We start from the raw sequence: 26,049 nt of genomic DNA, 5'->3' as shown, positions 1-26,049 counted from the left end.
AAGAGCATATAACCACATTCTTGAATACAGGTAAGTTTAGCCTATGATGCAGCCCATTTGTACCGGTGAAACCAGCCAGGCTTTCTTTCTTTGAGCTTTCCCTTTCCTCCCCTGGACATGAATTAACCAGACCAGGACTGTTAAAGTATATCTTGACCTATATTGGATACTGGTGATCTTATGCTCCTTGTGCGTGTGGTCTGGCCTCTTGGCCTTGGTTGCTACTGAGCATTTGGATGTACTTAAAGTGGTTGTAAACCCTTACAACACACCTTTTGCTACAGGTAAGCCTATAATAAGGCTTACCTGTAGCTACCCTGGATATCTCCTAAACCTGCACGGTTTAGGAGATACCCCCTGTATTTGCATGTGCCGATGTCATCGGCACATGCGCACTGAAGCAATGGCATGTACGTGCCGCTGCTTCAGTGAGTGTGCTTTTACCGGCGGCTACCACGCGCATGCGGGAGCAATGTCAGCCGCCAGAGCTGTGTACGAGGACGGCTGCAGGGGCTTTGATCTCAGGTAAGTAATTCATAATGAGCTAGTATGTTATGCATACTTGTTTATTATGCCTTTGTCTTGCAGGGTTTTTTTTTTGTAATTTTTTTTGTTTTAATTTGTAATACAAACATCTTTGCCATTCTGAAGCTTCCCTCCAACCACTTTGCATTCTATTTTATATATACTGTGATTCTGTACTTCCCAAATACGCTGCATAAATTTCACTCCACTAAGTCTGGCTGCAACCATTTTAACTGTGGGCAGCTGAAGCTGCTGCTTGTTCACTTCCTGGATTTACACAGACACACACCTCCAGCTCTGCAGCTCTCATTGGCCCTCTTATGACTCACCCCCTTTCCCTTCCTGGCAAACTCTCACAGGAGTGAGAGAGAGAGAGCTATGCATGATGTCATAAGCCTAGACTCTTTACCAGACAAGAAACAGGAAGTGGGCTGTATAAGGTATTTAATGGCATATCCCAAGTTAAGGCAACCAGGGCAGAAGATTTGATCTATGGAAAGATGAAAAAATTAGGGCCGCTTTAAAAGAGTTACTCCAATTTTGTTGAGAAAAAAACATTCCCCTCTGGGTGATCTATGTATATTGCAGGGATTTTAACAAACTTTGTTGTAAATTCCTACCTTTTTGTTCTGAAGAAATAGCTGCTTGTTTGTGTCCATGTGCTTAGTGAATCTGTATGGGAGTGGTTTTATAATTATGATATTATGAAATTTTGGCATTTATGTTGAAAATATGACTAATCATGCCAAAAACTCTCTTTTATTCAAGGATAGCAATCACATGAAGACATGAAGCCGTTTATTATCACATAGTTTTTTGGCTCCTTTTAAAATCATAATAACAGAAATCGCCCAAATTGCCCTGATCAAAAGTTTACATACCCTGGAATGTTTGGCCTTGGTACAGACACCAAAGGTGCCACACGCACAGGTTAAAATGGCTATTAAAGATTAATTTCCCACATTTGTGGCATTTCAAATCGCAATTAGTGTCTGTGTATAAATAGTCAATGAGTTTGTTAGCTCTCACATGGATGCACTAAGCAGGCTAGATACTAAGCCATGGGGTGCAGAAAAGAACAGTCAAAAGACCTGTGTAACAAGGTAATGAATCTTTACAAATGGAAAAGGATCTAAAAAGATATCCAAAGCCTTGAATATGTATAATAATCATTTAATAAGAAGTGGAAAATTTGGGGAGCTCTTGATACCAAGCCAAGGTTTCAGCCACAATTGCCACAGGAAGTGATCAGGATACAAAGAAAAACCCACAGGTAACCTCAGGAGAAATACAGGCTGCTCTGGAAAAATATGGTGTGGTTGTTTTTAAAGAGCACAATACGATGATACTTGAACAAAAAATAGCTGCATGGTCAAGTTGCCAGAAAGAAGCCTTTACTGCACAAGTTCCACAAAAAAGCCCGATTACAATAAGCCCAACAACACCTTGACATGCCTCATTGGCTTTTTTGTGACATTGGCGCAGTAAAGGCTTCCTTCTTGCAGCTCCACCATGCAGCTCTTTTTTTGATCGTTGAATTGTGCTGCTTTAAAACAACCACACCGTCCTTTTGGAGAGCAGCCTGTATTTCTCATGAGGTTACCTGTGGGGTTTTCTTTGTATCCTGAGCATTCTTTCTGCCAGTTGTGGCTGCAATCTTCCTTGGTCTACCTGACCTTGGCTTGGTATCAAAATAGCCCTGAATTTTCTACTTCTTTAAAAAGGGATTAAACAGTACTGACTGGCATATTCAAGGCTTTGGGTATCTTGCTTCCCTTTTTTTTTTTTAATGTAATCTTTATGACAAAAATAAAGAGGATACACATAATGAGCATTGTCTTCGACCTACTGGAAGGCATAAATCAGTTAAACAGATTAATATAAGCAGCAAAAAATCGCAAACACCTTACCAATGCAAAACAGACCTTTTTTCGAGGAACCTCTATCTGACCCTCTCCGGCCAGAGTCCAGCCCAGGGACAGGCAGGAGGAGGGCGTCGTGCCATTATCAGCCCCGTCTCCATTACAGAAAAGAGAGGGAGCATCAACCTTTTATAAGAAGTGAACCTAGTGATGATAAAATAGGTGAGTGCCGCCAGGTAGCACGGTCTAGGCAAACATATGTGAAACCAAAACTTAATATAAAAACCCAAAACTAAAAAACATTAAAAAAAAAGAGAGGGAAGAGGAGGAGGAGCCCTCCCCTCTTGGCACGCTCCTATATTGCTACAGGAAAAATGTGGGTAATTGCTCACATCCAAAGATCAGCTCTGCAAAAAAAAAAAAGAAAAAGGAAAATGTATGGAAAATGGTGATCCTGCCAGGTCTAGGGGAGAGACCTAAGAGGATGAGCTATGCTGACCGAGATGTCCCTTAAGGGGGGGCTCGGCAAGCTCTAATAAGGCGACATCCAGGCTGGAAGAAATATTCCCCAGGGTCGAGGGTGTGTTCTAGCCATGTGGCCCAAATAGTATTAAAACGTTCCCTGGTGCCATTGCAAGTTGTCACACATTCCTCCGCTTCCCTAATCTCCTTCACCTTCCGGGTCCATTCCTCTTGGCTAGACACATGAGTCCGCTTCCAGTAGACTAGGAGCAGTCGTTTAGCAGCATTCAGGAAGTGAGGCAAGTCGCTTTTCTTATATTGGCTAACTGGTATTGGAGGAACATGGAAGAGGAAGTGCAAAGGAGAAAATGGGATGTCAATGCCCAATATGTCCTTTTTATCTCTTTTTTAATTTCCCTCACAGAAGGGCATGACTCTCTGGCATTCCCACCACAGGTGTAACAATGTACAATGGTGGCCACAGCCTCTCCAACAGCAGTCGGATATGAAGGGGTAAATCCGTGACAGGACAGCCCGCACCCTGTACCAGCGTGTCAATATCTTATAATTAGTTTCTTGAGTTATAGACTCAGTGGAGGGAGAATGTGTAAGCTGATACAGGTGAGCCAGCTGTGCCCTGGAAAACTCCATCTCCAGGTCCCGGTCCTGTTCCCAATCCCTAATATAAACAGGCTTATTCCCTGATGCGGCTGCACCCAGTAGTTGATATAACTCGGAGATCATATGGGGAATAGGTTCACCCGCAGCAAAGAGAAGCTTAAAGGGTGTAAGCGTAGAGGTAGCTCTAAAGGGTTGACCTTGCGTAGCAAAAAAGTGACTGAGTTGTTTATGTCGCCAGAAATCCATAGGGAGGCTGCCATGGCGTGCCCTAAGGGTCTCGAGGGTAGGGAGTCTACCAATCTCCAGGAATTTGCCACAGCTAGTGTTAGGATCGTCTGCCCATTTCTTAAAGAATGGCATTTGTTCTCCTGGGGGAAACCAGCAAAAGCCCCCAAGCAGGGCTAGCGGGGACACGGGGGGCCAGTGAGTATAAACTGTTGATCCGGTCCCAGACTTTAAGAGCCTGGGACGTTAGGGGAGAGGTAGCATCTGACAACCCCCTGTGTTCCTTGGCCAGCCACAGAGCATAAGCTAGGTTTCTACCTGCCAGGCATTTTTCCAGGGACACCCAGAGCCTGCATCGGGTATGGAAACGCCAGTTCAATATCCGCTGGAGAAAGATAGCCCTATAATACCTCCTAATATCCGGTATACCTAAGCCTCCAGCCTTCTTAGAGCGCTTCAGCACTCACATAGCTATGCGGGGTCTCTTTGCATTCCACACAAATTCTGAGAAAATGCTAGTGATTGATGATAAAAAGGTTCTTGGCAAAGGCACCATCTGCAAAAAGAAGAGCACTCGCGGAAGGATATTCATCTTGATGATGTTCACCCGTCCTAACCAGGTAAAGCCAGTTTTAGTCCAGTGTTTAAGATAATTTCTAACCGCTGCCAGTAGAGAAGGGTAGTTACTATGGTAAAGAGTCTCAAAGCAGTCAGTGAGTTGAATACCCAGGTATTTTATGGAGGACTTGGCCCACGTAAAAGGGAAGGCCGCCTGTAGGCTATCCGCAAGCTAAGGGGAAAGTACTATCAGCAAGATCTCTGATTTTGAATGGTTTAATTTTAAAATTGGAGAGTGCCCCAAACTGATGAAGTTCCTTCATGAGGTTCGGCAAAGAGATCAGGGGTTCCATTAAGTGGAACAGCACGTCGTCCGCATAGACCAATAATTTGTGTTCCGTGTTTCCAAACGTCAGCCCTTTAATGTCCGGGTTAGCCTGTATCTTACACAGCAGCGGTTCCAAAGTGAGGACGAACAGGAGGGGCAAAAGGGGGCACCCCTGTCCCGTGCCGTTCCTGATCGGGAATCTGAGGGAAAAAAGGCAATTCACCTTGACCTGGGCACAGGGGGTGGAATAGAAGGCCATTATCCAGGTCATCATGTATGAGCCCAGTCCCAGGGTCTCCAAAACCTCTCTCAAGTAAGACCAGTCCACCCAGTCAAAGGCTTTCTCTGCGTCCGTGGATAGGACGAGGTAAGGACCTTGCTCTGAGCTGGTGCTTGCCCAATGGATGAAGTGGCTAGCCCTGAGGGAATTATCTTGTGGCTCACGGCCTGCAATAAATCCTGTTTGGTCTGGGTGTACAATGTGGGGTACAAGGTGTTTCACACGATTCGCTAGTACCTTTGCCAAAATTTTTACGTCTACGTTCAATAGTAATATTGGACGGTAGTTCTGCCCTAAAGTAGGATCTTTGCCGTCTTTTGGAAGAACTGTAAAGTGAGCTAACAACGCTTCAGGGGGGATAGAATTTCCTTTGGCTATAGAATTAAAATAACTACACATAGGGCCGATTTAATAGGGGAAGGAAAGTACTATAGTATGCCTTCGTGTATCTATCAGGACCGGGACTCTTCCCATTGGGCAGGGATTTTATTGTCGCCTCGATTTCAGAGGGTGTGACAGGGGGACTCCAAAGCCGTCCTTTGCTCCTTTGACAAGGGGGGAACCCAGAGGCCGCCAGGATGATCTTGACTGTCGGACCATCTAGAGGCCTGGGCCTCAGGTGACAGACCAGCATCCAATGAATGAAGTTCCCCATAATAGTCACGGAATAGAGAGGCAATTTTAGAGGAATGCGAAACCACCCCTCCAAGTGGACTGGAGTTTGTGCTCTAGCAAGTATCCTACTGCATTTGTGATCATGCTCATAATATTTATGAGAGAGGTAACGAAGCTGCCTGCAGGCTTTGCTGTCCAGTAGGTGTGAGAAAAGCTCTCTGTTCCAGTAACCTCTTTAATGCCTCAGGAACCCCATGATGCTTATGACGGAGTTCTGCATGCTGAAGGGCATCCATGACCCTTTGAAAGTCGGCCTGCCATGCCCTCTTGCACCTGGCCCCTTGGGAGATCTTCTCGCCACGCACAACTGCCTTCTGTCCCTCCCATATCATCCCTTCGCCCATGTCACCAGTAGAACTCTTTGGGTATCTTTTTATATGCTTTTCCATCTTTATAAAGTTCCATTACTTTGTTACGCAGGTCTTTTGACTGTTCTTTTCTACCTCCTCATGGCTTAGTGCATCCAAGTGAGAGCTAACAAACTCATTGAGTATTTATACACAGACATTGTGATTTAAAAAGCCACAAATGTTGGAAATTAACCTTTTAATGGCCATTTTAACCTGTGTGTGCCACCTTCTGTGTCTGTACCAAACATTCCAGGGTATGTAAACTTTTGATCAGGGCCATTTGGGTGATTTCTGTTATCATTAGTTTTTTGGCTCCTTTTAAAATCATATGTGATAATAAATGGCTTCATGTGATCACTATCCTTTGAATAAAAGACCAGTTTTTTTGGCATGATTAGTCATATTTTCAATATGCCAAAATTTCAAAATTTCTGACAGGGTATGCAAACTTTTGAGCACAACTGTATGTGTGAATAGTTTTATAAATACCAAGGATTTATTGGGAGAGACTGGAGGGCTGGTTACTGTTCTGTTTTTATTGTTTTGTGGTTTTGGCCAAAACCTTTTTATATTGTGGTGGTCATTGTTATTTTCAATAAAAGGTAATTTTTTTACAATGAGTAGTGCTGCTGGGCAGTTCAATATTGTATATCCAGCCCTCAAAATTTCCACTCGCCTGCTTGGAAAAAACTTGAGGGCGAGTGTGGGGCTGCTTCATAGGTGGGGGGAAGGGCCACTTGCCGCCGGCAGACGGGGTTGAATGGGAGCGATCGGCTAGGAAACTAGGGAAGAGAGAGAAGAGGAAAAGAAGAGCTGGCCGGATCACACAGAGTGGGGATCTCCCACAGCTTGGAATTGATTTGCCCAGCGGCTGCTGCCAAACAAAGTCCCGCCTCCTGGACCAGCATTGGACCAGTGTGCTGTCTATCATAAGAGGCGGGGCTTTGGCAGCAGCCGCCGGGCAATTCAAACCCAAGCTGTGTCGCAGCGGGAGGTCCCCGCTCTGTGTGATCTGGCCGGCTCTCATCCCTGTGATCCCAGTGCACTGGCAAAGCTGCACTGATGGGCACTGATAAAGTTGTTGTTAATTTTTGTACCTTAATTCTGCATAAAACATTTAACAGTGTCATTTCATGAGATATTTTACGAGGGCGTGTTTAGATGCAGGGAAGGATAGGGGCTCCGTGGGGCAACTGGTGGCAAGTAACTCTTAAAGTGGTTCTAAAGGCAGAAAGTTTATCTTTTTATAAGATAAAAAAAATCTGTGTGCAGCAGCCCCCCTAATACTTACATGAGCCCCATCTCTATCCAGCGATGTACTTGAGTGCCTTGGCTGTCTGAGACTCTCCCTCCTGATTGGACAATAGAAAAAATAGTGTAGCGCTGGACTATAAATACGCATATAATGATGTATGCGAGTGGGCGGGACCCCATAAATGTGTAAATAAAGTGACTAATAAAAAACCATATAACATTTAGTCTAAATTAATCAAATAGATATATAGTGACATTTGAAAATCAATCAAGTGCACCTGCATTAAGTTTAAAGATCAGAAAATATTAGAAAAGTGAGTTCTAAAAATATGACAAACTAAAAGTGAATAAAGATAAACCAATGTGACAGCAAAAATGGATACAAATATTATGTCAACATGAACCATCTAATCACTAATAGTGCTGATTTTAGTGATCGCAAATGAAAAGGAAATGAATGCAGTCCCAAAAAAATCTCAAACAGGTTCCAAAGCGTAGTGACACTTCCAACACAGAGTCTGGTTCAGTATTCCACCGCAGCTGTTACCCACCACCAAGGGATAAAAATTGGAGGCTTACCGGACAGCCTGCGACCACCCTTATTCAGGGGGGTCAAAACAGGCTCAGTAGAAATATGTGAGTCCGGATGATATCCTCACCAATGTTCTCCAGGTGTTCTCCAGATATCTAACATGTCAAACCAAGAGGGGCTTCCAACCAGGATGCAGCTAGGACTTGTCCATAAGATGCAGCAAAGTATTGGCCATAAATAACCCCAGAAAAAGAAAAAAAATACTCCGGTAGTGCAGAGCAATCTGGCCAGTTTATTAAAAGTTCATACAAACAAGTAAAACGAAGTTCTGACGGGGAGAAATGAAAACAAGCTCCACCGCCGTTTAAAATCCAATCGCGCATGCGCGACCCGTGCTCACGTTGTGACCCTACGGCCGTTTCGTCACAACTGACGTCATCAGGGGTACGTGGCCACGCTCGCGCATGCGCTTTAAATACAGAAGCGGCAAAGCGGCTTAGCTCATTCATTGGCTGAGGGGGAACGAGGGTGGGTGATGATGCTATCTTACTCATCAGCCTAATGAAAACCACCCATGCATATATCTTTCCTTATTGTGAACCTGGAAAAGATAAATAATAAAAAGCAGAGCTATATGCCATGCTACGCCATCTGGTGGCTACAAAAAAGAAGTGCAGAACACACTCCAAAAATTCTTTATACGTGTGGAAACATTAAACAGCTTCCAAACTCGGGGGTGTGTATTCCACACTACCATCTAGTGGCGAAAATAAAATAATTCACTGGTATAAAAAATATGATAAACTGCACAGGATTAATATGCATAAAGACCAGAATAAATATGGGTGGATTTAAGTTCCCCATCAGCCATATCTTCCATAAAAAAATGTATACATAAACATGATTACATTATATTAAAAGCATCCTCATGTGTATATCAAAAGAAAAAGGGACACTTAATTGTCCAAAAATATCTAGGGGCACATAATAGATATATCTATGTTAATGAATTGTCAAATGAAAATACATATCAAAAAAGAGGAAAAAAAAAAAAAAGAGGAAAAAAAACGGGAGGGGGAATCATCTGTAGAAATTTCATTTCAACTATTATGAATCAACCATAGAAAGATTCCTTTCAACTATTGTTAATGAAGCAATTGATATCCCACTCTATGTTCAACCCATTCGGGGCATGGGAACCCAATCTGTAGATCCAGCTGGTTTCGGATCTAGAGATGGTTCTTTTTCCATTACTTCCCCGCCAATGGGGAACATACTTCTCAATGCCGATAAACACAGTTCCCTTAGGATTCCTACCGTGTACTGCATCGTAATGCCTAGAGACACTGTGTTTATCGAAGCCCTGCTTAATGTTGGTGATGTGTTCCGCCAACCTCACCTTAAGTTTCCTAACAGTACGGCCAACATACTCCAACCCACATGGACACCTCAGCAAATATACTACACATTTGCTTGTGCATGTGATAAGTGATTTGATGGAGTATGTGGCACCCGTACCACTAGAGGTAAATTCCGTTATTCTCCTGTCTCGTAATGAGTTGATACTGCAAACATTACATCTCCTACAAGGGGAGAATCCTTTTAAGTCCCCAAAGAAAGTGGGGCGTTTAGGTGGGACAGGGATATTTGGTGCCAACAAATGTCTAAAACTGGTGGCCCCCCTGAATAAAACTCTTGAAGACTCTCCTGATTAAGGAGGAGTCAGAACAAAAATTAAAGAAAAGGAAGAAGTACAACAGGGATGCCAAGGACTACAGGGATAACCTGGTGTTCAAGTGGCAAGTCCCCGCCCCTATTGATCCCCCCACCACTATTGCTTCTAGTAACATTCCTAGGGCCCAAGTTGAGCTCGGGTCCCAAGGTATTCATAGGAACACTGGGTTGGAGACACCTCAGGGTTACCCTCCCTCCCCTCACTCATGGGGAGGTGCTAGACCTCGGGGACACCCTCATTACATGAGAGGTAGGGGGGGCAGGAGGAATTCTTCCTCCCAATCACGACGTCGGTCCCCCCTACCTTGGAGACGACTGAATGAACGGGAAGTACATCACGACTTTGGTAGTAACCAACGACGTTCCGATTCTCAGGGCCAAAGACCCCGAGGAAACCAACGTAATAATGATGAAGCATGTGATCAATATGGAGTCAATGTGGCGAACAGATTTTCTCCTTTATATGATGGCACGAATGATAACGCATCAAATTTTAATAGGGACCATAATCCCTCAGATTCCTCCCATAACCGGCACACTGGAGACAACCGTCCTTATCGGGATTTTCAGTCGGCCGGGAGGGGAAGGAACAAAAGAAACGGAGATGCAAGAGAGGGTGCAGAGGGGGGAGGAAGCTTCACCCCAAAAAGGAGGAGGATATAAGTGGCATTATAAATTTAAGCACCAAGGAAATTTCTAAGGAAGAACTCTCTACCCTTGCTAAGGGTTTAAAGTTCGTACCACCACGGAATCTTAACAAATTCCAAACGTTCATAGATGTGCAAAAATACACACGGAAATTAAACATAAAAAGATACGTTTTAAGTAACCCTGCCAGGCAGCTGAGTAGGGAGGCTTCTGTAGTGACACACTCAGGATTAAAAAATGCATCACTTTTTAACCCTCCTAGCACTGGGGCACCGAATGTTACCGTTTTTCGGGATTTGGTGCTAAATGATTTGGCCAATTTAAATATTAGGCCAGTACAGATGCAACTTAATATCAAAGCTGGTTTGGAGGCCTTGATGAATAGAAAGGACATTGTAATACGCCCCGCCGATAAAGGCGGAGCAATAGTGATCATGGATCATGATTCCTATAACAATGAAATTCTAAGAATCCTTTCGGATACGAATACATACTCTTCTTTACCTGCCGATCCAACCTTTGGTTTCAAGCAGGAACTTAGGGTTCTGATTGAGAAAGGCCATGACTTGGGGATCCTTGATAAAAAGGAGAGGGAGTATTTGGTCCCTTTAGCCCCCCGGTTACCGGTAATATATATACTGCCGAAAATTCATAAGACCTTGATCAACCCACCAGGGAGGCCCATCATCAGTGGTATTGATTCGGTAACCTCGCGTATTGGGAAGTATATCGATTTCTTCCTACAACCACTGGTGGTGGGCACTCCCTCCTATCTCAGGGACACTAAACATGTCCTTAATATATTAAGACAAGTGGAATGGAAAGCTACATATATGCTGGTGACAGCTGATGTCGCATCATTGTACACCTCCATATCCCATAGTCTAGGACACGAGGCTGTGCGTTATTTCCTCTATCGAGACTCCAGTATCTCCATCACGCAATGTAATTTCGTGATGGAGCTACTGGACTTCTCGATGGAGCACAACCATTTCTGGTATGGTGGCACACATTATCTACAAACGAAGGGAGTGGCCATGGGAGCTAAATTTGCTCCCAGTATGGCCAACCTCTTCATGGCCAAGTGGGAGGAGGATGTGGTATTGAAGGACAGTCCTCCCCAGCTGGTCATGTGGAGGAGATTTATTGATGATGTCCTATTCATCTGGGACGGCGACATCAATTCTGTGACCACCTTTTTATCAGCACTTAACAATAATGATAGAGGTATATCACTTACCCATGAGGCTAGTTCCACTCAAATACACTTTTTGGACTTAGCCATCACTATTGTTAATGATACCATTACTACTTCGACCTATTTCAAAACAACGGATAGGAATAGTTTTATACCACTTGACTCTTGTCATCATCAGTCCTGGCTATCTGCCGTGCCTAAGGGCCAGTTCCTGCGTTTGAGACGAAATTGCTCTGATGTTAATGAGTTCCATAGGGAGGCCTTGAATTTGAAATCGAGGTTTCTGACCAAAGGTTATGATGCTGCTGTGCTGGACTCCCTAATTGTGGATATAGGGAACAGGGAGCGTGAGGAATTATTGCGTGATAAACCTCCTCAGGTAGTAGACAGGGAGGATTTTGGGTTGGCCTTCATTACAACCTATTCAAGCCAACACTGGGCCATTAAAAGAATTATAAGAAAACATTGGTCCGTTATTAAAAATGATCGAGTCTTGGGACCCCTTTTGTCTGATAAACCGAGAGTTTTATTCAGGGGGGCCACCAGTTTTAGACATTTGTTGGCACCAAATATCCCTGTCCCACCTAAACGCCCCACTTTCTTTGGGGACTTAAAAGGATTCTCCCCTTGTAGGAGATGTAATGTTTGCAGTATCAACTCATTACGAGACAGGAGAATAACGGAATTTACCTCTAGTGGTACGGGTGCCACATACTCCATCAAATCACTTATCACATGCACAAGCAAATGTGTAGTATATTTGCTGAGGTGTCCATGTGGGTTGGAGTATGTTGGCCGTACTGTTAGGAAACTTAAGGTGAGGTTGGCGGAACACATCACCAACATTAAGCAGGGCTTCGATAAACACAGTGTCTCTAGGCATTACGATGCAGTACACGGTAGGAATCCTAAGGGAACTGTGTTTATCGGCATTGAGAAGTATGTTCCCCATTGGCGGGGAAGTAATGGAAAAAGAACCATCTCTAGATCCGAAACCAGCTGGATCTACAGATTGGGTTCCCATGCCCCGAATGGGTTGAACATAGAGTGGGATATCAATTGCTTCATTAACAATAGTTGAAAGGAATCTTTCTATGGTTGATTCATAATAGTTGAAATGAAATTTCTACAGATGATTCCCCCTCCCGTTTTTTTTCCTCTTTTTTTTTTTTTTCCTCTTTTTTGATATGTATTTTCATTTGACAATTCATTAACATAGATATATCTATTATGTGCCCCTAGATATTTTTGGACAATTAAGTGTCCCTTTTTCTTTTGATATACACATGAGGATGCTTTTAATATAATGTAATCATGTTTATGTATACATTTTTTTATGGAAGATATGGCTGATGGGGAACTTAAATCCACCCATATTTATTCTGGTCTTTATGCATATTAATCCTGTGCAGTTTATCATATTTTTTATACCAGTGAATTATTTTATTTTCGCCACTAGATGGTAGTGTGGAATACACACCCCCGAGTTTGGAAGCTGTTTAATGTTTCCACACGTATAAAGAATTTTTGGAGTGTGTTCTGCACTTCTTTTTTGTAGCCACCAGATGGCGTAGCATGGCATATAGCTCTGCTTTTTATTATTTATCTTTTCCAGGTTCACAATAAGGAAAGATATATGCATGGGTGGTTTTCATTAGGCTGATGAGTAAGATAGCATCATCACCCACCCTCGTTCCCCCTCAGCCAATGAATGAGCTAAGCCGCTTTGCCGCTTCTGTATTTAAAGCGCATGCGCGAGCGTGGCCACGTACCCCTGATGACGTCAGTTGTGACGAAACGGCCGTAGGGTCACAACGTGAGCACGGGTCGCGCATGCGCGATTGGATTTTAAACGGCGGTGGAGCTTGTTTTCATTTCTCCCCGTCAGAACTTCGTTTTACTTGTTTGTATGAACTTTTAATAAACTGGCCAGATTGCTCTGCACTACCGGAGTATTTTTTTTCTTTTTCTGGGGTTATTTATGGCCAATACTTTGCTGCATCTTATGGACAAGTCCTAGCTGCATCCTGGTTGGAAGCCCCTCTTGGTTTGACATGTTAGATATCTGGAGAACACCTGGAGAACATTGGTGAGGATATCATCCGGACTCACATATTTCTACTGAGCCTGTTTTGACCCCCCTGAATAAGGGTGGTCGCAGGCTGTCCGGTAAGCCTCCAATTTTTATCCCTTGGTGGTGGGTAACAGCTGCGGTGGAATACTGAACCAGACTCTGTGTTGGAAGTGTCACTACGCTTTGGAACCTGTTTGAGATTTTTTTGGGACTGCATTCATTTCCTTTTCATTTGCGATCACTAAAATCAGCACTATTAGTGATTAGATGGTTCATGTTGACATAATATTTGTATCCATTTTTGCTGTCACATTGGTTTATCTTTATTCACTTTTAGTTTGTCATATTTTTAGAACTCACTTTTCTAATATTTTCTGATCTTTAAACTTAATGCAGGTGCACTTGATTGATTTTCAAATGTCACTATATATCTATTTGATTAATTTAGACTAAATGTTATATGGTTTTTTATTAGTCACTTTATTTACACATTTATGGGGTCCCGCCCACTCGCATACATCATTATATGCGTATTTATAGTCCAGCGCTACAGTATTTTTTCTATTGTCCAATTTTGTGTGCCCTTGTATTGGGGTTATTGTGTTTTAGCTGCAGGACTCACTTCACGTTTTTAGTCAGTTTTTTTTAACACTGAGCGCAATTTCTCCCTATTCCCTTTCTTTTCTCCCTCCTGATTGGCTGAGACACAGCAGTGGCGCAATTGGCACCCACTGCTGTCAATCAAAGTCAGTTAGCCAATCGGGAGAGATAGGGGCAGGGCTGAACCGAAGCTCTGTGTCTAAATGCACACACAGAGCTGTGGCTTGGCTTGGGTGCCCCCATAGCAAGCTGCTTGCTGTGGGGGGCACTCGATGGTGGGAGGGGCCAGGAGAGCCCAAGAGGGAGCTGTGAAGAGGAGTATTGGGCTGCTCTGCAAAACCAACTGCACAGAGCAGGTAAGTATAACGTGTTATTTTTGAAGAAAAAAAAAAGAGAGAGACTTTAGTATCACTTTAAGGCCTGGCTTTGTAGCTCAGGACTAGAAATTTTGAGCCCTGGTATATCTAATTATTAATAGATACTTGGGAGTTGCGTCTCAAACCAGGTTTTTTTGGCAACATTTGGTGTTATAGCTGGTAGTATTTGGCCACATTCAACTGAACTTCTTCCCTCATCCAACGGCTTCCTCGGCTCTAATTGTAGTACGATATGACATAGCTACCAGGCCTTGGGTTATATACAGTTCATGGCATTTGGTCCGTGTTTCTTGCCTTTCTTATCCCTTGATGTGATTTACTGGTTGTCTTTAATGTGGCTGGGTAAAGAGCTCCTTAATTATCTTCAAAGATGAACCTTTTATGGACCTTCCCTCAAAACCTGCCTGCTTGATTCGTAGAAAAGCAGCAATAAATGTTCTCTTACCTTTTACACTAATAGCGGCTCCATCATTTGATCTCTAATTGTTGTTTTCTTATTGTATGTTTGTCTTTTAGTGGATTCCCTTTGATGAGGATATTGTTGTGGAATCTAACAATACCTTCCTAAGAGATGACCTTTTTTCATACATAATAAAAATCTGTAGTTGTAGCAAGATGTAATATTTTATTAAGGGGAAGATAATCATTATTGGCATTTTTAATTGAGAGCTAAAATATCAGTGGTCGTAGGTGCACTTGTGTCTTTGCATTATTTAGCAACCATTATATTTGTTTTTATACGATTTGTGATGGAATACTACTTTTCAAAGCATGTACCCACTAAATACAATGCAGTGTTGAGTATGTCTTTTAAGTTGTAAACATACACTATATGGCCAAAGATTTGTGGACAGCTGACCTTCATTTAATGAGCTAGCCAAGAACTAATGGATCTATATCAGGGTGCATTTTATAATTTTTTTTAATAAGGCACATAAAGGCAATCAAACGGTCTACTTTATTTGTGAATGAGGAGGGGTACTCTGTACCCCTCCTCATTCACACAGCGGGCCAGGATCTGGGGGGATCCATTGTGGAACAGGGACCCCAGATTCCAATAAGTTACCCTCACACAACCACCAGGCCAGGGTTGTGGGGAAGAGGCCCTTGTTCTCATCAACATGTAGACAAGGTGCTTTGGGGGTGGAGGTCCCCTTTGTGTTGAGGGCATATGGCCTAGTATGGATAAGGGTCTGGTATATTATGAACTACGGGGGGGGGGGGATTGCACACCGCATTTTTTTTTTTCTTTTATAGTCCTGCATGGAAAGTCATGAAAGGCCCTTCCTTAAACTGTCACCACAAGGTGTCAACCGCACTATTGAAATGCCTTTGTATGCCGGCTGGAATATTAACAGTACCCTTCACAAGAAACACCTGAAGGCAATGATATTCACAAACATTTGGCCATACAGTGTAATATATATATATATATATAAAATATTGCTCTGATTTTCCTTATACTCTCATTTACTGATTTGAGGCCAGTGACCGGGCTGATGAGCATTTACAGCAATCATAAGCCTTTGATTATCACTTACATTAAGAGCCCTTGCACACTGGGGCGGTTTGCAGGCGCTATTGCGCTAATAATAGCGCCTGCAAACCGCCCCGAAAGTGCCGCTGCTGTCATCCCAGTGTGCAAGCCCCGAGGGCTTGCACACTGGAGCGATGCGCTGGCAGGACGGTAAAAAAAGTCCTGTCAGCAGCATCTTCGGAGCGGTGAAGGAGCGGTGTGTATACCGCTCCTTCCCATTGAAATCAATGGGACGGCGCGGCTATACTGCCGGCAATGCGCCTCTGCAGAGGCGCTTTGCGGTGGTATTTAACCCTTTCTCGGCCGCTAGCGGGGGGTAAAACCGCCCGCTAGCGGCCGCATACCGACGGTAAAACGCCGCTAATAATAGCGGCGTTTTACCGCCGACGCCGCCCCCCGCCCCAGTGTGCAAGGGCTCTTATTGAGCGATCACTACCTGTCAGATTCTTCCTCCTTTCTCAGAAGAGGTAAGGAAATTACTGACTGCATGTATGCTGCCTCTAATTGGTCAAGAAGAAATCTTGCATATGAAACTTTTAGATATACAGTCAGGTCGATAAATATTCTGACATCGACACAATTCTAATCTTTTTGGCTCGATACACCACCACAATAGATTTGAAATGAAACAAGCAAGATGTTCTTTAACTGCAGACTTTCAGCTTTATTTGAGGGTATTTACATCCAACTCAAGTGAACGGTGAGGAATTACAACAGTTTGTATATGTGCCTCCCACTTTTTAAGGGACCAAAAGTAATGGGGCAGATTAACAATCATCCATCAAACTTTCACTTTTTAATACTTGGTTGCAAATCCTTTGCAGTCAATTACAGCCTGAAGTCGAGAAGGCATAGACATCACCAGATGCTGGGTTTCATCCCTGGTGATGCTCTGCCAGGCCTCTACTGCAAATGTCTTCAGTTCCTGCTTGTTCTTGGGGAAAAACTTCAGAATTCATCCTGCTGCTTTTGTCAGCAGTCACATCATCAATAAATACAAGAGAACCAGTTCCTTTGGCAGCCATACATGCCTACGCCATGACACTACCACCATGCTTCACTGATGAGGTGGTATGCTTTGGATCATGAGTAGTTCCTTTGCTTCTCCTTACTCTTCTCTTCCAATCACTCTGGTACAAGTTGATCTTGGTCTCATCTGTCCATAGGATGTTGTTCCAGAACTGTGAAGCCTTTTTTAGATGATGTTTGGCAAACTCTAATCTGGCCTTCCTGTTTTTGAGGCTCACCAATGGTTTACATCTTGTGGTGAACCCTCTGTATTAACTCTTGTGAAGTCTTTTCTTGATTGTTGACTTTGACACACATACAACTACCTCCTGGAGAGTGTTCTTGATCTGGCCAACTGCTGTGAACGATGTTTTCTTCACCAGGGAAAGAATTCTTCGGTCATCCACCACAGTTGTTTCCCATGGTCTTCCGGGTCTTTTGGTGTTGCTGAGCTCACCGGTGCATTGTTTTTTTTTTAAGGATGTTCCAAACAGTTGATTTGGCCACACCTAATGTTTCTTTCTTGTACATCTCGGGACACAGACCCTCAGTAATTACTGATGGGTTATATGGGTATCACAAGGTGATTGGACACTGGTCACACCCTAGACAGGAAGTTCAACTCCCTATATAACCCCTCCCCTTACTGGGGATACCTCAGTTTTTTTAGCCAGTGTCTTAGGTGTTGGTCACGAATAAGATGTGCTGTGCTGAGCTCCAAAGGAATATCCTACACTGGGGCAAGCCATGCAACCGGATCCATTCAAAGTGCTTTTTCAGGCCAAATTGGATGGTACCTGGGACTCGTGTCTGAAGAAACGAGGTTTTACCTGTAACGCTTCTCTTTTTAGAGAGCTGGACCCCGGGATCCAGTATTTGTTTTTTTAGCCATATCCCTGGCAGGGTGCTTTACGGGGCCAGAACTGCGGATCCTCCTATTCAAGGGGGCCCCAGTCTCTGAAGGTTTTTTCAAACAGAGCCCACTGTGAGAGGTGAAGATTGGGTCTGTATAACAGAACCCTGCAGCTGGATAAGGTAAGGGAGACTCCTCAAGAATTTTTTAATTCTAGTAGGTTTTCTCCTTTAAGTAAATGTATGCTATGCCTATTGTTGCCACCGGGGGCTGCTAAGAGCACATACCATTTCATGCTTGTTCTGTCTGTCTGTGTCCACGCTGTACGCTCCTCCAGCCAGGCTCCAGGTAGGTTGGGTTGGGGTGTTTTCTCCTTAAGGATGCTTCCTCCCATGATTTAGGGGGGCCGGGGTGGCCTGTACAAACAGCGGTAGTATACGGCACCACTGCCACCGCTACCGTGTTTTCGGCAGGTTCCCCATCCACCGACCCTTCTCTCTCCTCCACCCCAGCCCCCCCTCCATGCTTGTCCTGAGGACCCCGAAAACCAGGGGCTCTAGGGGATCTCCCTCAGGCTCTGAGGACCCCCCTTCTGCAGCACCTTCCCCCCCTGAAGGACCTGGGATGGCTGGCCAGGGTGAGCCGTCGGGGTCAGGGGCTGCATCTGCTTCTGGCACTTCAGCCCCTGTATGAATTATGCAGGAGGTTTTTTCCTCAACCATTAATGGATTAGAGGAAAGACTAATGGCTTTAATCGCATCTTCACTCAGTGGAAGAAAACGCACTAGGTCTCCCTCTGTTACCCAGGACCCTCAAGCAGAGGAACTCTGGGGGAAAAAGGAGAGGAATCCCTCTCAGAGGATCGGGATGAGACTAATGATTCCTCTTCTGGGGATTCAAGTGGAGAAGGGCCCTCTTCAGCTTCTCAGGATGAGAAGGTGTTAGTGCAAATTCTTGCTGGATTGGTCCGCTCCACATTTAAGTTGCCCGTATCTGAGTCAGTTAAAGAACCCTCCTCTTCTTTGGGTTCACTGAAACCTCCTCAAACAACACGTGCTTTTCCTGTTCATAGTTTGCTAGAAAAGCTCATTTATTCTGAGTGGGATCACCCAGATAAACATTTTTTTCCACCTAAAAAGTTTTCAACACTTTATCCTATGGAGGAAAAATTTAGAAAAATGTGGGGTATACCGGCAGTTGACGCCGCCATTTCCTCCGTAAATAAAAGTCTGACTTGTCCTGTCGACAATGCTCAGATGCTTAGGGATCCAACTGATAAAAAAAAATGGAATTCCTGTTAAAAAATATTTTTTCCTTAGCGGGTTCAGTAGCTCAACCTGCAGTGGCAGCAATCGGAGTCTGTCAATACTTGAGAGACCGTGCTAAACAGGTCCTCAAAGTTTTACCTGAACAGCAAGCCCAAGGGTTGGTCAACCTTCCAGCGGTTTTATGCTTTGCTGTTGACGCAATTGGAGATTCTATCATCCAAACCTCTCGCCTTTGGCTTGGATTGGTGCATATGCGTAGAATCTTATGGTTAAAAAAAATTGGTCAGCCGAATCACAATGTAAGAAGCTTCTGGCTGGATTTCCATTTTGTGGTGCAAGGCTGTTTGGAGAGGATTTGGACAATTATATCCAAAAGATCTCTAGTGGGAAAAGCACACTCTTACCGGTTAAGAAAAGGAGCAAACGTCCCTTTTTTAAACGGGCTCTTTCCCCAGTGCCAGGAGCATCAGACTCCAGGCAGTCGGGACGGCCTCCTCCGTCAGGCTCAAGAAATAAATTTCAGAGTCGACCCCAGGGACAAAAGAAGTCCTGGAGGAAGAAGCCTACTAGACAAGACGCTAAAGCCTCTTTATGAAGGAGCGCCCCCGCTCGCTCGGGTGGGAGGAAGACTGCTACAGTTCTCAAAGCTCTGGCAGGAAGATTTCCAGGACAGATGGGTAGTCTCCACGATAACTCTAGGTTACAAACTGGAGTTCCGAGGATTCCCCTCTCCTCAGATCAAATGTTCCCAGAGATCCAGAGAAAAAGCAGTTTCTTCTTCTAGCGTTAGAGCGACTATTGTCGCAAAAGGTCATAGTGGTGGTTCCCACGGAAGAGCAGGGTTTGGGGTTTTATTTAAACCTTTTCATGGTTCAAAAACCAAATGGAGATGTCAGACCCATTCTGGATCTAAAGGATCTAAACCGATTCCTAAAGATTTGATCCTTTCGCATGGAATCAATTCGATCAGTAGTCTCCGTCCTACAAGGAGGAGAATTTCTGGCGTAAAATAGACATTAAGGATGCGTACCTGCATGTACCCATTTTCCCTGCTCATCAAAAGTACTTGCGTTTCGAAGTAGAAAAACGCCACTTTCAGTTTATAGCCCTGCCTTTGGGGCTAGCCACTGCACCTCGCGTGTTTACAAAAATCTTGGCTCCTCCTCTGCAGTGGCGTCTCCAGCTTTCAAATTTAGGGGGGGCACATGGGGGGACAGGGACAAAAGTAGGGGGGCAACTATTAAATGCATATATATATATATCCTGGGGCCCTTTACTATGACCCCACAACGGGCCCTTTCACATGTTCTGCAGTGAGCTCCCTTCCTACTGTATTGGGGTCCCCCAGGGTGGCAGAAAACAAGAGATATATGTCACCAGCATATCAAGAAAATATAAGGATCCAAAGCAGTGGGAGAACTATCAGGGTTGCAAAGGTTGTCTTGCCTCCGGGCCCTGGTGTTCTGCCACTGTGGGGTTCCCCAGCCTCCTCTTGCTGTCCTGCCCCTGCTATTGACAGCGCTGGTCTGGCATCTCTTGGAATTTACAGGCTGGTCCTCCTGTCCTAAGGATGGGAGAAATCAGTCTGTTTTTTCAGTAACTGAGAGTCCTGGTGGAGTCCTTCCTGTAACTCGCTCTTCTCCCTGCCAATGAGGATGCAGGTGAAGGAGCAGATCAGGCGGCCGTGGTTGTGTGAACGCTCGCATTATGCAGTGTCAGCGAGCAGGGGAGGGGGGAGGAATCACCCGCAGGAGCTGACTGGGGACTCTCTCCCTCTTAGACATTGATTTTTTGTAAAAAAAAAAAAAAAAAAAAAAAAAAAAATTTTTTTTTTGGGGGGGCACATGGTGGGGCACAGCATAATGTTGGGGGGGTCAGGGCCCCCTCTGCCCCCCCCCTAGGGTCGCCATTGCTCCTCTGGCCAGATTAAGGGCCCAAGGTATAACTGTCATAGCATACCTAGACGACCTGCTCTTGATAGACCGGTCGGTAGCCTGCCTGGACCAGAACTTGGTTACCACAGTCAATTACTTGGAATACCTAGATGGATTCTCAACTTAGAAAAGTCTTTCTTAAAACCAGTAAGAAGACTAGAGTATTTGGGCCTGGTCATAGATACAAGCCAAGAGAAGGTATTTTTACCTCAGGCAAAGATCAGTGCCTTAAAAGAACTTATTCAGGTAGTCAGGATAAAAAAGGGTCCTTCTGTTCGCCTTTGTATGAGGCTGCTGGGAAAGATGGTGGCTTCATTCGAAGCAGTTCCCTATGTTCAGTTTCATTCGAGACTGCTGCAACACAGTATCCTGTCTGCCTGGAACAAGAAAGTGCAGGCATTAGATTTTCCGATGCGTCTGTCTCCTACAGTGCATCAGAGCCTCAGTTGGTGGTTAATACCCGAAAACCTGCAAAAAGGGAAGTCTTTTTTTTACCGGTTACCTGGACAGTGGTAACAACTGATGCCAGTCTTTCGGGTTGGGGAGCAGTTCTGGAACAGTCTGCGGTCCAAGGGGAATGGTCCAAAATCGAAAGTATCTTACCCATCAACATTCTGGAGATCCGTGCGGCATATCTAGCCCTAAAGGCCTGGACTCTCAGGCTACAGGGTTGCCCTGTCAGGATCCAGTCCGACAATGCCACAGCAGTGGCTTATATCAATCATCAAGGAGGCACCAGGAGTCGTGCAGCTCAGGGAGAAGTGAACCAGATTTTAGCCTGGGCAGAAAAGCATGTGCCATGCATATCGGCAGTTTTCATTCCGGGGATAGAGAACTGGCAGGCGGACTATTTGAGTCGCCAGCGGTTAGTCCCAGGGGAATGGTCTCTTCACCCCGACGTCTTTTGGGCCATATGCCAAAGATGGGGGGTTCCAGATGTAAATCTCTTTGCATCCAGATTCAACAAAAAGATCGACAAGTTTGTGGCAAGAACAAAGGATCCTCTTGCATGCGGGACAGATGCGTTGGTGATTCCGTGGCATCGGTTCTCACTGATTTATGCATTTCCTCCTATTCTGCTACTGCCACGACTCCTTCGCAGGATCAGGCAGGAAAAGAAGTCGGTACTTCTGGTGGCCCCAGCTTGGCCCAGGAGAGCTTGGTATGCAGAAATAGTAAGGATGACAGTGGGTTCCCCGTGGACCCTACCGTCACGTCCAGACCTATTATCTCAAGGTCCAGTGTTCCATCCTGCCTTACAAACGCTGAATTTGACGGTTTGGCTATTGAAACCCATGTTCTGAATAATCGTGGGCTTTCAGGTCCTGTGATCTCTACCTTGATCAATGCAAGGAAGCCAGCTTCCAGAGTAATTTATCATAGAGTCTGGAAGACTTATGTATCCTGGTGTGAAGCCAGGGGTTGGCATCCCAGAAAATATGTCATAGGTAGAATTCTTGACTTTCTACAAATGGGAGTAGAAATTAAGCTGGCCTTGAGTACCATCAAGGGCCAGGTCTCGGCCTTATCAGTATTATTTCAACGGCCACTTGCTTCACATTCTTTGGTCCGAAACTTTATGCAGGGGGTGATGCGTCTTAATCCTCCGGTTAAGGCGCCCCTAAACCCCTGGGACTTGAATTTGGTTCTGTCAGTTTTACAAAAACAGCCTTTTGAACCAATACGTCAAATTCCCTTGGTCTTGTTGACAAGAAAGTTAATTTTTCTGGTAGCCATTTCTTCTGCTAGAAGAGTATCAGAATTAGCAGTTCTTTCCTGTAAAGAGCCTTATTTAATCTTGCATAAGGATAGAGTGGTATTGCGCCCTCATCCTAGCTTTCTACCAAAAGTGGTTTCAGATTTTCATCTAAACCAAGATATTGTTCTGCCTTCCTTTTTTCCAGATCCCTGTTCTACGGAAGAAAGGTCACTACATTCCTTGGATGTAGTGAGAGCAGTTAAGGCCTATCTGGAAGCTACTGCTCAAATTCGCAAAACGGATGTTTTGTTCATACTGCCAGAAGGTCCCAATAGAGGACAGGCAGCATCAAAGTCTACCATTTCAAAATGGATTAGACAAATGATTATTCAAGCTTACGGTTTGAAACAGAAAATTCCACCTTTTCAAATCAAGGCACACTCAAGGGCTATTAGTACTTCCTGGGCGGTGCCTCACCGGGCCTCTATGGCTCAAATCTGCAAGGCCGCAACCTGGTCTTCAGTCCATAAATTCACCAGATTTTATCAGGTGGATGTAAGAAGGCATGAGGATATCTCCTTTGGGCGTAGTGTGCTGCAGGCAGCGGTACGAGGTCCTCAGGTCTGATTACACCCTACGTTGTGTGGTCCCCTCTCCTCAAATAGCATTGCTCTGGGACATCCCATCAGTAATTACTGAGGCTCTGTGTCCCGTGATGTACGAGAAAGAAATAGGATTTTTATAACAGCTTACCTGTAAAATCCTTTTCTTTTGAGGTACATCACGGGACACCGAGGTCCCGCCCCTCTTCTAATACTTATATTGCTTTGCTACAAAACTGAGGTATCCCCAGTAAGGGGAGGGGTTATATAGGGGGTTGAACTTCCTGTCTAGGGTGTGACCAGTGTCCAATCACCTTGTGATGCCCATATAACCCATCAGTAATTACTGAGGCTCTGTGTCCCGTGATGTACATCAAAAGAAAAGGATTTTACAGGTAAGCTGTTATAAAAATCCTATTTTTTGCTATCTCTCTGATGGGTTTGTTTTTGTTTTTTCAGCCTAATGATGGCTTGCTTCACTGATAGTGACAGCTCTTTGGATCTCATATTGAGGGTTGACAGCAACAAATTCCAAATGCAAATAGCACACTTGAAATGAACTCTGGACCTTTTATTTGCTCCTTGTAAATGGGATAATGAGGGAATAACACACACCTGGCTATGAAACAGCTGAGCAGCCAATTGTCCCATTACTTTTGGTTCCTTAAAAAGTGGGAGGCACATATACAAACTGTTGTAATTCCTACACCATTCACCTAATTTGGATGTAAATACCCTCAAATTAAAGCTGAAAGTCTGCAGTTAAAGCAAATCTTGTTTGTTTCACTTCAAATCCATTGTGGTGGTGTATAGAGCCAAAAAGATTAGAATTGTCGATGTCCCAATATTTATGGACCTGACTATACCAGCTGCAGCCAAAAGGCTTTCAAGCAGGGACAGGCCAAATTTCTATTCATGTGGGGCTGTGCCTGTTCGTCAGCTATGGATCGTTAGATCAGCTTCTATCCAATGGCTTGTTGAAAACATTTTCTCGATTAACCTCCCTGGCGGTTTTCCCGAGTGTGGCTCGGGGTTAAAATTCAGGACCATTAGCGGTAACCCCGAGCCACACTCGGGATTACATCGCAGGATCCTGGTGTGGCTTTACTTACCTTGTCCCCGGGATCCTGCGATGTCCCCCGCTGTGTCTGCGGGCTCCGTCCTCATCCGAAGCCTCTCCTTGCCAGGCTCCGTTCCCTGCGAGCGTCGCGACGCACGGGGGCGGAGCCTGGCGGCAAATTAAAAAAAGTAAAAATCATAACACATACAGTACTGTAATCTTACAGATTACAGTACTGTATGAAATCATTTCACATCCCTTTCGTCCCCAGTGCTTTGGCCCATGCCCTGCATGCAGTTTTATATGATATATACTGTTCTTTCTGAATGGAAACTGGAGATTGTCCATAGCAACCAAAAAGTGTCCCTTTACGTCAAAAGTGGCTTTAGACCAGCTAGAAAACAGCGTTAGTAATTTAGAACACTTGCAGAATTGAGCGATAGTGAATCGTGGGGAAATTTATTTTATTACTATTTATTTTTATTTTTTTAAATTATTTATTATATTATAATTTATGTTTTTGTGTTTCAAACTTTATCATACCCGGGATATCTACTAGACTCTTGTTTGGACAGATCTAAGTGTGTTATTGTTAAGAATTACAGACCTACAATATAAAACGCCAAATTTCCATGCAAAATAATTGTACCGCTTTCAGCACCTAAAATCCGAAATAATCATACCGCCAGGGAGGTTAAGTGGCTGCAGCCACTGATCAGTGTATTTTGTTAGTGGAGGGTTTACACTGCCAGAATACACTGCCCCAGCAGGGAGGATCCCTCCATCCACCTTATTTGTGTGAATGGAGGAATCCATTCGTTTTTTTGTCTGTTTTTTTTTTTTTTTTTTTTCAGTTCAGCCCACTGGTTGATCAAACAAAAAAAAAAAATTAACTAAAAAAATATTTTCTATGGCCATCTTAAATCTAGATAGCTGATGTCTTAGCAGTTGTTGTGCTAAAAGGAACACAGAAGGAGTAGGATGATGGATTCATGGACCTTCCCATATTCTAGCAGAGATGGCAACTTTTTTAATAATGTCCATTCCCCCTTCCTTTGAGAAATGTCCTGCTGATTCTTTGTCCAAAGGATACCTGTAAAGAAAAAAAGTAAAGTATTTTATACTGTCCTTACATTGTCTTCTGCCATTTGAGATCCCAGGGAATGGGGAGCAGCCCAAATCTCATGAATCTATGCTCTTGCGTGGACTAGTGGATCAGAATGTCATCTTGTAATATTTAGGCTACTCTGCATTCCCCAGTAATCACTCCGGAAGGAAAATATTATAAACAGAACTTCCATCTTGCTACAAGGTCCACCTAATCTATTGGATTAACAAAGACTGCCAGAAAGCACAAATGTAGTGCTAGGCTTTGTTATCAGAAAGCCCAGCACACCATACAGATGTGCACCCTTTTGTAAATGTTTGTTTATACGAATATAAAATGTGAAAAATTCCTGCGCTTATGGAAAACAAAAAAAGTTAATTAATCGAAGCAGCAAGCACGCAATGAGATATCTATCACCGCATATAGTTATAGTGCGGCACATTTGTTATATAACACCCAAATATGGTAAAACAAATTCTGAAAAGCAATGTATGATAAATGTAAAAGCTCAAAGTCTCTTGTGAAATAATTCCAATAAGCTTTCAGAAAAAAGGCTTCCTTCACCATGATCCACCACCAAGAAATCCAAATCTGTTTACCAGATGTTAATGACTTACAAGAGTCTAACCCTTATTAAGGAAAAGTTTCCACACTGGTCATTTCCAGCAATATTCTGG

At 44.0% G+C, this 26,049-nt stretch overlaps 1 protein-coding gene across 1 annotated transcript in view; it reads left to right on the top strand.

Annotated features, from left to right (window-relative positions):
- The window catches only part of GTPBP10 (GTP binding protein 10), a 44,103-nt gene that overhangs the window by 11,155 nt on the left and 6,899 nt on the right, over positions 1–26,049 (top strand). The gene's annotated exons all lie outside the window — the stretch shown is intronic.

This window comes from Aquarana catesbeiana, linkage group LG05 (assembly GCF_042186555.1).
Source record: "Aquarana catesbeiana isolate 2022-GZ linkage group LG05, ASM4218655v1, whole genome shotgun sequence".
NCBI classification, from domain to species: domain Eukaryota; kingdom Metazoa; phylum Chordata; class Amphibia; order Anura; family Ranidae; genus Aquarana; species Aquarana catesbeiana.
The sequence above is the reverse complement of the archived record's forward strand: the minus strand, read 5'-3'. Positions and strand labels throughout refer to the sequence as shown.